Consider the following 12,686-nt stretch of genomic DNA (forward strand, 5'->3'; position numbering starts at 1 on the left):
GAAAAATTAACACCTGCTTTTAAAAAGTGCCATTACAGCACAAAGGGAGGTGTCGCCCATCAGCTCCAACTGCTCCTCACCACTGCCCATTCCCCATTCTTGTCTGTCCCTCCCAAAAAAACATTCACTATTATTTACACCCTTCTTTATTGAGGATGTTGGCTGAGGCTGCCCTGGCTTTGGAGGAGGAAGCACGAGGGGTGCAAGGGGTGACCCTGTCCCACAAGGATGATGGCCGTGCTGGGAGTGGAGTGAGCACTGTCCAGGGCTCAGGCACCACCTTCTGCTTTCTCCTTCCTTTCCTTGCACGTTTTCTTCCCCTCCAGCTTTCTGGCTTTCTCTTTCTTCCTGTGGGAGAAAAGGTCTCCATCAGCATCTAAGGAAATAAATCCCATTTATTATTTATCGCTATCAAAATGTGTCAGCCTGGCTCGAGACGCAGGAGGAATGCGCAATAGCCCCTCACAGAAATCAAAAAACTTTGGGTGGAAAAAGCCCAGGGTGGTGTTCAGGAAGGGAAATGCAGGTGCTTTGCCCTGCTCAGAGGGAGATCTGGCTACTTAACCTCTTCCTTAAATGCAAACGTTCCTGTTGATGCAACTGGAACAGCACTCACTGAGGTGCTGGGTCCATCCGACATCTGCTGAAGACCAGCCAAGACTGGAAATATTTATTGGTTCAGTGCTTCAGCACCGCTGTATTAATTGCAGCTGATGTTTTGATGGGCAGTTAGCACACAGGTATTGATGAAAATGGCACCACTTCGTCTCAAAATTAACTGCTTGGCCATTCAGCAACAGGGGCTGATAAATTATGGCAATAAATTTGCCACGGAGATTTATGCCACTGTAATTCGGGCCCGCAGGCCGTAGGGACCACGGTCAACACCCTTCATTCCTTACCCATACATAGCCCCATGGGGATTTTCAAATGTTTCCAGAAACCTGAGTGCAGGAGTTTTATAACCTCACAGGTCAGTTTTGGTGCTCCTTTAACATCAGTGATGCTCAGGGGGCCAAGGGACCCTCCATGCCACAGGCAGCTGGAGGCATGGCCAAGTCTCCAGCAGCACAGGGGATGCTCTGAGCCACCTCCTCTTCCTCTGGATCAATGGAAACAGAGCCAAGCTTTCCCCATTGGTGTTATTTTTATGGAGGCAGTTGGTGAGGAGTCATCCCACTATCTTAAAAACCATGCAGTCATTCCACTATCCTAAAAAACTTTGAGAAATGGAGTCAGGCTGCTGGTGCTGCAAAAGGGAAAGATGCCACTTGATTATTAATAGTAATATTATTAGTAGTATTAATATTATTATCATCATCATCATCCTCTCACCAGGTGCTGCACTCAGCATGTGCTTATTTATTTATTTATTTATTTATGTCCTATTCTACCCTCACAAAGCATTGCTGCCATTCAGGGCAGCCCCAAAGCCACTCTTTTTTCCAGGCTTTTTTAGATTTTTTACAGGATTTGCTCCAGGAGGGGCACAATGTGTGGGCAGGGGCTGCAGCCCACCCTGTGCCACTGAAATAATCATCTGTGGAGGATGAACGGCAGCTCCCTGCCTTGGGCGGCAAAGAAATTGGAAAATATCCCTATAAATGTGATTCATAGGACACAGCACCTGCCTGCACACTGCATTATCCAAACCCATTAGGGTGAGGGAGACGCAGCCAACTATTTTGGGATATGGGGTTTAATTCCCCCTCCCCATTGTTCCTTATTTCCCCACAGAAATTTCATATCCTGACACCTTTTATCCCCTTTCCAAAACTCTTCATGTTGTTACTGGGTGGAAGAGGCCCAGCTTTTAGAGAAACTTCAGCTGGATGTTGCATTTATAAATAAATGTGACAAATTTAATAGGGTAGGATAGGTATTTGAATTATTGATTGTTAAATATTTAAGCTGCAAGTCCCCATCCATCAGCATGTGTGAGAAGGCTTGGGGCAGATTTACGATGCTGGAGTTTTCCTGGTTAGCTGGCACTTGGCATTTCTATTAATTATAGCCCACACATTCGGGTTTTTTTCAGGATTTGTTAGAAGTATTTATAAAAGATGTCCCTATTATACCATTTAAATATTGTTTGTGCAACTGGAACGTGTTTTCTATTGTGGATTAATACCCTGTTTGATTTAGGGGAAAATTAAATTAGAAGGTGTAAGTCTCGGGAGATAAATGCTTTATTTGAGAAGAGTTTCCACCACTGGAAAGCACAAAGTTTTTCTTTTAGATATAAATATTTTGCTCCAGGTGTTTGCCTGGGTCTGCAGGTGGGTGGAAAGGCTTTAAAGTGCCCTTGGCAACAGGGAGTGGGAGAGGAGGCACGTGGTGGGGAGGGGGCAGGATGGAATACATCCTATTTATTAATTTTAAGGGATTTAAGGCCTCCCCCTCTAACTATTTCCCCGGGAAGGATGCGAGCCCTGGGGCAGGAAGGGTCTGTGTGAGGGAGGAAACCGCCCGGGGCCGCCAGGTCAATAACCGCCTCCGAAAAAAACCCCTCCCGAAGTCTGGAGCTGTGTGATGGATTGTAATTGCTCAAGAAGAGCCATTACGGCCCGTTAGGTCAATACTCTGCATTTCCAAAGTGCTTTAATTAATACATGTTTACATCAGGTACAGCAGGGACTTCTCTGGGCCGTGGTATCAGGCTAAGAAAGGTTTCAAACTTTCATAATTTGGGCAGGGGGTGCATGAGTTTAGTCTCTTAGTGCTTTATTGCACCTTATCAAAACACATCTTGATGTCATGAGCAGCAAGAAAATCTTCATCCAGCAAGAGCAACACATCCCCTCTCACTGGGGCAGTGGCCAGGGAGTCCCACAGGGTAAGAGAGGTCCCTGAGGCTTCACCCACTCGCCCACCACAACCCCCTCGTCCTTCCACTCCTTCTTGCTCTTTTAGAGTCACAAAAAGTTGTATAAGGATAAATTACTGCTGCTCCGGGGGAGTGAGGGATGCTGCTGGTGGGGAAGGCATCCAGGCACTCCAGATTATTTTGGAGAGGGTAAGCCACACCCTCCAAAGCATTTTTAAATCATAACTTCTGTTTTCAAGCCACAAGTCACCCATCCTGCCCGTGGGACCTCAGGGCTCAGCCACCTCCCTCTGTTGCCCACCTTCCTCCTGGGTGCTGCCGTGATCTTGGACATGCAATTAAATATATGAAGGATATTAATTAAATTAACATATTATTAAATATAAGATTATTAAATATAAGGAGGATATGGACCTGCTGGAGTGAATCCAGAGGATGCCACAGAGATGCTCCAAGGGCTGGAGTTCATCTGCTGTGGAGCCAGGCTGGGAGAGCTGGGGGTGCTCACCAGGAGAGGAGAAGGCTCCAGGAAGACCTCAGAGCCCTTTCCCTGGAGAAGGGAGAGCTGGAGAGGGACTGGGGACAAGGAATGGGGGGACAGGACACAGGGAATGGCTCCCACTGCCAGAGGGCAGGGATGGATGGGATATTGGGAGGGAGTTGTTCACTGTTAGCGTGCTGAGGCCCTGGCACAGGGTGCCCAGAGCAGCTGTGGCTGCCCCTGGATCCCTGGCAGTGTCCAAAGCCAGGTTGGAGCACCCTGGGACAGTGGAAGGTGTCCCTGCCCACGGCAGGGGTGGATGAGCTTTAACATCCCTTCCAACCCAAGCCGCTCTGGGATGCTGCAGCCGCTCAGAGCTCGATCTGGTGTTGGGGTCATCAGGGCATCACTCATGGGACACTGATTTACCTGCTGGAGTAATTCCAGGTCTGTGTCTGGATGTGGGAATCAAAGGTGTTCCATCTCTCCTGAATGTGTAGGGCTGGGAGCGTCCCGGCCCAGAGGGGCCAGTGACCAGCAGGTACCTCTAAAAACATAAACTCTACAAGCTTATTGATTTTTTTTTTCCTTTTTTTTTTTTTTTCCCTCCATGCAACCACAAATTACAGCCGGCACTGCTAAAAATCACTGGCCTATCCACAAATTTTAATTAAAACCTAAATAAATCATTTTGGGCGCTGCACTTGCACACAAACAATGCGGGAGATGGCACACTTACAGCGGCCTGTCAGCGGCCGCTGACTAATGAGTCGCTGTGAAAATACAACCCCAAGGGCCGGAATTGAAAGCAGATTCCTCGGCTAACGAAGGGCACATGCGACCCAGCCGTGGCCATCGTGGCAGAAGGCACCAAAACCAGCTCTGGGGGCTGTGGGGGGAAAGAAAAATTTCGTTAAGGCTGCAGGCCGAGGTTTATTAAATAAAGCGCGGCGGGGAAACGCAATAGCGCAGCTGCAGCCTTTTTGCCCGGTGATGGAGTCATGTTTTCCCCTGTCCTTGCAGCAAACAATAACCATATGCTGGGTTTGTTACCAAATGTTTATTTTATTCCTTCATTAGTACACAACGAGGACTTGGAAAAAGGAGGTTTCATTGCTGCAAGCGCTCGGGAAGAGCTTTTAACCAGGCCCCAGCTGTGCCGCGTGGAGCCTGCGGTGCTGCCCAGCGCTGCTTGCAGAGGGTGCTGCTCAAGGTTGTGGCACCCACCACGTGTCCCTGTTGTAGCCCTGGACCCGGGGGTCCCGCCCCTGGGCGGAGGAGCCAGGATGGATCCATGAATCACATGGTCCTTCCCACCCCAGGGCACGGTGCTGTGGGGACGGAGGCCAAGTGAGAAGTGAAACCCAACAAAAACCTCTTCAACTCTTCTGTTTCTCAAACAAACTCTTCTCCTGTGTTCTAGAAGCTGTCTCTGTTTGATGTGACAGGGAACACCCGGGCTAGGGGTTATGGCTTAGCAGGAGGGAATTCCTGGTTGTGCACTGGAGCAGAGGCCTTGGCACGTGCTGGTGAAGCCACGAGCCGGCACAGATGAGAATCCCAAGATCCTCACAAAACCTCACAAGATCATTTTCTGTGGCTGACAAAAAGGCTTGGAAATGAAAGCCAATTTTGTGATGGAGCTGTTCCCTTTCTAAGGGCAGTGGGCTTGGCCCAGCTCTGCTCAGGGCACTGGGACTCACTTGTGGCTACTCCTCCAAGGAGGAGCCCAAGGGACACCACTGGTGCCTTCAGGGATCCTCCCTTCATGGACCCCATCCTCCCTGCATGAACCAACCCCTCCATGCACAGATCACCACAGGAAGGTGTCTTCCCAAGGCCAGCATTCCTCTTCCAACCAGCAAATATCCACAAATGCTCTGAGTTTGGCAAAACCCCATTTTCTCAGGGAACATCTCCACCAAACAGTTAAGGCAGACCTAAGTTTCAACGTTTGGGGATTTCCCTGTGAAAGGACTCAGAGTCTCCAGCCAAGAGCTGCAGCTCCCGCACAGGCATGGAGCTTGGAGCCACAGTTCCTAAAAAACACCCAACAGGACAACTCTCCCTGCAGCAAATGCTGCATTTCCATGTAGCATCTCCCTGTGGTAAAGCATTTCCAGCAAAGGGCAAGGACTTGTCCTGCTCCCAAAATACCCAAAATTATGCTATTTCCACCAAGAACGATGCTGTTACCACCAAGAATGATGCTGTCTTTACCAAGAATGATGCTATTTCCACAGGAATGGTGCTATTTCTACCAAGAACAATGCTATTCCCACTCAAGAAGGATGCTATTTCTTTGGGGGAATGATGGTAACTCATCCCAAAGCCTCCCAGGCAAGGAAATTCCTGGAAATGGAAGCTGGGCCACCTCACTTGCCTTTGCTTTTGGGTTTTTTTTATCCCCCCACTTAAAGCTGCCTTGTGAAAAGAAAGAAAAATATGGTATGTGTATGTTGTTCCTGCAGTTCAAAACCTGATCTTGACTGAGGAAAACGACCAAAAAAAAAGGAGGAAAAAAAATCAAACCTCTCCCAACTGCAGAACACGCTCATGGGAAGATGTGGAGCACACAAGGCTGTCCTGGGGAGAAAGTTTGCTAAAAATAACATATGCAGATTATGTACATGAAATGTCATGAAATATCAGCAGAGAAAGCCATGTGGAGGTTCAGGCTGTTGCAATTACAGCTGAAATGGGCCAGATGAAAGACACACAGTGCTGAGAGTGTCTGCAGCAGGACCAGAAGTGAGGCCAGAGCCAGAGCTTAGGGACCACATCTGACAGAGCCAAGCCAGAGTGGAATGGAGCTCATTTTTATGATTTTCTGGCTAGGGAGGGTCAGGTATAGCCCCAGGGCTGCTCTGAAGCCCTGTGCCTGCAAAGGGTCTGCTCTAAAATTCTGCTAAATCAGAGTAATTTTGCTTAAATATTTAACAATATTTAATATTAAGTGAAGAAGAGGCAGAGCCTGACCTGGGGTCAGGCTGGGCTCGCCACAGGGGCAGCAGCAGCACATCCTGATGGCTCCTACATGAGGACAAATTGCAGAACAAAATCCATATTCCAAAATACATGGAAGTGTGTAGCCTGAGGGAACACTCCCACCTTTCCCATAGTTGGGGGCTCCTGGAGAACTGCTGTGTTTCTGCTAACAGCAGTCATTATCTTACAAAAAGGGAAGAGAACAGAGGAGACAAATTAAATAAAATATGAATATTTTATGAAAATTGACAGCTAAGAAGAGTTCATCCATTTGGCAATCAGTGGAAATGGCCCAACACCATTTCTACCAGCACAGAGGGATCCAGCAGGACAGCCAGAGGAAGGAATGCCACTGCCCCCATCATCCTCTCCCAAAATGCAGGGATGATGGATTCATTGCTGCTGAGCTGTGCATCCCCCTGACACCCCTGCAGCCCAGCCCTGCTGCCTGGGTACGTATTAAAATGAGTTATGTAGGTCACTGTGTGAAAACAAACAGTGCTGTGGATGCATGCAAATAACACAGCAGAACTCCCAGAAAATTTATATCACAGCCAGAGGACTAAGGAGGGAGCGTGGAAAATGTCAGCCACGTTTTAATGCCACCCCGAAGGGGTCTGGGGGGTCTGGCAGCCCTCGTTAGTGCCTCGGGGAGCCCTGGGATCCTCCCATCCACACGCAGAATGAGTTACTGGGATGGTTCCTCTGGCACAGTAATTGGAAGGGATCTGCTTCACCCAGGATGAGGGATGAGCTGGGTAAAAAAATCACCTTTTTTCTGTGATTTGCTGTAGAAGCAGAGGTGTGGGTCACAGTCACAGCCCAGGGGAACTTCCACAGCTGGAAATCACAGAATCGTGGAATGGTTTGGAACCATGGTTTGGGTTGGGAGGAGCCTTAATGCTTACCCAGTTCCACCCCTGCCATGGGCAGGGACACCTTCCACTGTCTCAGAGTGCTCCAAGCCCTGTCCAACCTGGCCTTGGACACTTCCAAGGATCCAGGGGCAGCCACAGCTTCTCTGGGCACCCTGTGCCAGGGCCTGCCCACCCTCACAGGGAACAATTCCCAACATGATGTCCAATATTCCTGTAGAGGATGAGCATTTTCCCAGTGAGGCTTTGGATGTGGCGCAGGAAAGCTGGCAAAGTCTCCCACTCCATGTGGTTTGGAGAGGAGAGGAAAAGGCTGAAATTATCCCAGGACGCAGCACGGGGATGCTCCAGTGGCAGAGCCTGTTCCACAGGGCAAGAGCTGCTGGCTGAAGTGGGATTTACACCCAGTGCCTTTGGAAATGCTTGGATGGGGCAGGCAGAGGAATGACAGGAGTGCCAAATCCTGGAGCCTGATGCTGTTTGGGAGGCTGCAGCAACCAGGAGTTCCTGTGGGAAAGGACATTTCTCATCATTTCAGCTGTAGAAGAAAGGCTTGAAAATGCACCCTCTGGAGCCAGGAGACAAGGAAAATCAGATAAAATGTACTTCTGTTCAGGATTTTGAGGTGAGACTCATGAGTTTTTAATGGACTGGGCTGATTTCACTCCTGTTGTGTCGCTGCTGGCTGGTGCAGATCCAGCTTCTTGCTGTCCAGCCAAGCCAAGGATCCTTCCCTGCTGCCACAGGGTGCTCTCCCAGCCAGACTCCCACATTTCAGCCACAGGGAAGGGTACAGGGTTCATCTGGACAGGCAAAACCCTACATAGTTCAGCCAAGAATACATTTGAACTCCTGAGGTCAGCAGTTCAACGCCGTGCTGTTACACCCATCTCGGATATTCCATTCCCTTCCTGAGTCCTCATCAGGAGGCAGACCAGGCACTGATTGATTTGGGGGATCTCTCTTTGGGTCAGAAAGGACTTTACAGGCAGCCACAGCACTGCACTGGAAGAGAGCTGAAGGACAAGAGCAGCCTGGAGGATCATCCAGCTCCAAAACCAATGCAGGAGTGACAGCAGGTGAGGATGTGAGCTTGTGGGAGCAGCAGTCTAAGTCACCCCCGTGCCCACTCCTTCAAAACACCTTCAGAAGCACTTGGTTCAGGAAACCAGAGGTTTTGGGTGCTGGGGGCACTCAGACTTTACCTTCTTACATGCACAGAATGATGAGTATCTCCCATCCACTGCACGCACCCAGCTTTGCTGGCTGCTGTGGCACAACAGCTTTTAAGGAGAGACTCGTCTTTGTTCACCTAGGAGAAAGTAATTGGTCAAATTTAATTCAAAGAGGGATCAATTAGAACAGGTTGTGATAGACAGTTAGGTCACCAGCAGCTCCTATAAATCGCGGGTAGAATTTCCTCCTTCACCATCTACCAGTTTGATGTAGGAAATGGCTCATTTGCAAGCTAAAGGTTTAATTAGGAGAAAAAAGAAGGTCAGCAGAGATCAGATGTGAATTGCAAAGTGCTAAAGAAGTTTACTGCAGCAACGTATTTATTGAGAGCCGTGCTATAGATCTGCTTCCTCTGTCCAGAATGCTAATAGCACCCCTTTGAATTCTTCCTATCAACAGAAAATTCATCGATAATATCTGGGATGTTTTAAAGCTGTTTGCCACGTGGGGTTTTTTAATGATAATCAAGACTGCCTTACCCATCTAGTTAATTGTGGATCCTTCTTTCCAGGTCAGGTTTCTAGAATGTGACACCCTTTGGGTTGCTGTTTCCTCTCCCATCCATGGCAATGTGAGCCTGGCAGAGGGTATTTATTGCTCCCCATCACCAAGGACATAGTGACAATGTAAAACGGGCCAGAAATATCAATATGATGAAAATTCATGGTGTTTCTTCCTCACCTCACGGTACTCTGTGTGGTTTTTATGGATGTGTAAACTGCAGGAATAAAAGAGCTCTGCACAAGCTCTCTTAAAAGCAATGGCAGTTACATGAGGTTTTGGCTCAGTGGCGACAGCGCTGAGCTGGCCCAAGGCAGCAGGGCCTAAAGTTAAGCCATGCCATTGGTCTCTGCTCCCAGTCCAGGGGAGAGGGGTCCAGGGAGGTTCTGCATTGGTTTGGGCTCTGCAGGTTGGGGGAGGAACAGGCTGTTCCTCCATGTGCTGTTTTGGACACTGGGATGAGCAGGCCCCTGTCAGGCTCTGCTGCAGAGGAGATGAGTGGCACCATCTTTTCATCAGCATCAGCAGCTTTAAGCTGGGACAGAATAGATTTAGATTGGATATTGGAAAGGAATTCTTCTCTATGAGGGTGGTGAGGCCCTGGCATAGGCTGCCCAGAGAAGCTGTGGCTGCCCCTGGATCCCTGCCAGCGTCCAAGGCCAGGTTGGACAGGACAGTGGATATTCCTGAGATAGTGGAAGGTGTCCCTGCCCATGGCAGGGGTGGGACTGGGTAGACTTTATGGTCCCTTTCAACCCAAATCATTCTAGGATTTCATGATGTTGTGGTCTCCAGGAGATCCATGAGTGGTCCCTCCTGCTGTCGCTGTTCCCTGTGTCTCTGGGGCTTCCCACTGGAGAGGATTGGCATCGGTGCTCTGGGTGCAGCCCTTGGCTGGGGCCTCATCAACAGGCACAGATGCAGCTTCCAGCCTGATCTGCTCTGCAGCTGAGGCTGGGAAGGACTCAAAGTCCAGAATCACCAGGGATCCAGGCATCCCAAACTGTCATCGTGAACACTCTGATTTGGGGCCCCATTAGATGTCACACATGATTAATGGCTCTGCACAGGGTACAGCAGGACAAACCCTGCAGAGGTCCAGGGACAGCCACCAAGGTGGAGAGAAATCAAAATGGCAGCTGGGCCTGGCTGGAAAGACAAGAGCAATTTTTCCAGTCACTTCCATTTGTTCCAGTATCACTCAGTCCCCCACCCAGTTTGATGTGAGGCTGCAATTCCGCTCTGTGAGAAAGGACAGCTACAGCAGCTCCAACTGCACACTGATGTAATTAAACAGGCAACGTTAATTCCCAGCACCTGAGACTCCAGTCCTGCGTGCAGGGATGAGAACACTGATTTCAATCATTTCGGCAACGCCAGCAGTAGGAACAACAGGCGGAGGACAGAGGAGGCTCCTCGCTCTTCTGGAGGATCAGAACCTCACCACAATTATCAGTCAACACTTCCAGCTGTCCGCTAAAGGCTAAAGCAAACACATCCCAGCTCTGAGGTGGGAGGCAGCAGAGCTGTAATTATTTCAAAGTTTAACTGCTGCCTCCATCTCCAGACACAGACAGGAGGACGATCCCGATGTATCCCGCTTCCACCGACAGCGTGTGATGCTCCCCCTGCAGCAGTTCAAGAGGCTTCTAGGATGCTTCAGACTCAGGTGTGAGGTGCAGAAAGCATTAAATTAACCATTTCCTACCTTCAGCAGGCAAAAGCTGCATTACCTTGGACCAGCCATGTTCCCATTAAAATATCAGCTCCTACGAGCCTCGTGAGAGGAGCAGGAGATTCCCTGGGCTCAGCTCAGCCTGTGGGGGAAACCCAGGTGTTCCAACACCCAGATCATGTTTGACATCATAGAGACATCAGACAGAGGAGGTGGCACACCTCGCAGTGTCCCTGAATCACTGACTCGCATCTCTGTCTGACCTGGTTTAAAAGTAAGGCCTCCAAAATGGGATCCAGCCAAGGGAGCCGTGTGGGGCTTTATCCCGCGGCCTCCTCTGCGACAGGAACGGCGCAGCTCCGAATGTGGGCCATGGATATGGCTGGATTTATGGAGTATTCATTATTTTAATAGCACTCATTGACTTAGGGTCAAAAATCTTTTTCCAGCTTTTTTTATTTATTTATTTAAGGAAAGAGCCGGTATGTCACAATCTCATGCCTCATCTAATTGGGTAAGTGTTTCCTTTGTCCTTGAAACCGAAGAGTAGATGGCGTATCCAGGAGCTACAGAATGAAAAAGCATCTGCTTTTGGTATTTGGCAGGCCTCAATTAAAAACCTGCTGCCTGGGCTATCGCTTTTTCTTTAATTCTGACCAAAGCGCTTCTGCTCGGATTCAAGCGGACAGTTCTGAAGGTTGAGCTATGGGAATGCAAAAAACCCAAATATTTTGGAATAATAATTAATGTTTTACATACAACAGGAAAGAGTCCCAGATCCAGAAGCCCAGAGTCGTGCTGGAAGCACAGGAAGGACTCAGATCCCCTCCGAGTGTTTCCATAAGCTCCTGCTGGAGAAGAGCTCAGGTCCACACTTGAGCCCGCTCCCGGCTCCACAAATCCAGAGCTCGATATGCACAAAACACTTCCATCTTTAAAAAATAATTGAAAAGGTGCACTCTGAAGTTCACTGGATCGATCCCACTGAATTTATTTAGAAGACACTTCATTGTGTCAAAGATTTAATGGCGAGGTTACGATGCCCAGCCTTCAGAATGTCAATGCGCTGCAGCGGGAGCGTTGCGGGGAATGCTAAAACCCTCGGCAGTGCACGCCCCAGCACAACTGCCAGATTTGTGAAATATGAAAATTATTGCACAGAGTTTAGATAAGATGCAGGCTGCTAGGGGAAAAGCAGCACAGGGGCTGGAATTCTGCGTGTGTCTTATGAGTAGAGGGATGAAATTTTGCAGCCTCCCTGCGGACTCCTTGGCCGGCCCCTTACATCCCTTCGAGCCCTCGCTCCCAGGCTGCCCCTTTGGAAATGTGTGTGTCTGGACATGAGCAGTATTTCCCGGCACACTTGATTAAATACCTCCCCTGGTTATTTATTGCACATTAAACAACATCTCTCCTGCACGTACCTTGCTTGGACAAAAGCTCTTTGCTCTGAAGTGCAGAGCTCAGCATGTCGTAGGCCAGAGCTCTGCAAACCTCCAGCAGCACCCATCAGCATTCCCTGCTTATTAAACACCATTTCTGGAACCTGAGAGTTACCCTGCTTTCCTACAGCTTACATTTCTTGGTGTCTGTGATACAGTTTTAATGCAGAACATACCCAAAGGTATTTTTCTCTCTCTCCCTCTCTCTCTGTCCTTGGGGAATCTCCCTGTTTGGTGCTGCGGGAACAATCCCGATGCACCGAAGGACTCCCAGGCTGTAAAGTTTCAAGTGAAGCGGAAGGGTGGGGGAAGGAATGACAAGTCCTTTTTGCTGAAATTCTCTCCCCAAATGGATTTGGCAGAGCCGGGCTCTGCTGATCTTAAAGCAAGGTTTATCATTCGTGCAGGCTGCTGCCTGAAGGGGGAAAAGATCTTTGAAGTTGCTGAATGATGGAAGGGTCTCCCCCCTCCTCTCCCTCGCACACATTTTTTAAGGGTGGTGACTGGGAGATGCTCAACTGCCCTGAGTCAGGAAATTACATGACAAATTAAACAATTATGTGTTTTAACGCTGAGCTTCTATTTAAACATTTAGCATCAAACAAGCTTTTTAGCATGAATTCCACAGGCATTTATACTTTCCCCACCACCTGTAATTCCA

This window comes from Anomalospiza imberbis, chromosome 9 (genome assembly GCF_031753505.1).
Source record: "Anomalospiza imberbis isolate Cuckoo-Finch-1a 21T00152 chromosome 9, ASM3175350v1, whole genome shotgun sequence".
NCBI lineage: Eukaryota > Metazoa > Chordata > Aves > Passeriformes > Viduidae > Anomalospiza > Anomalospiza imberbis.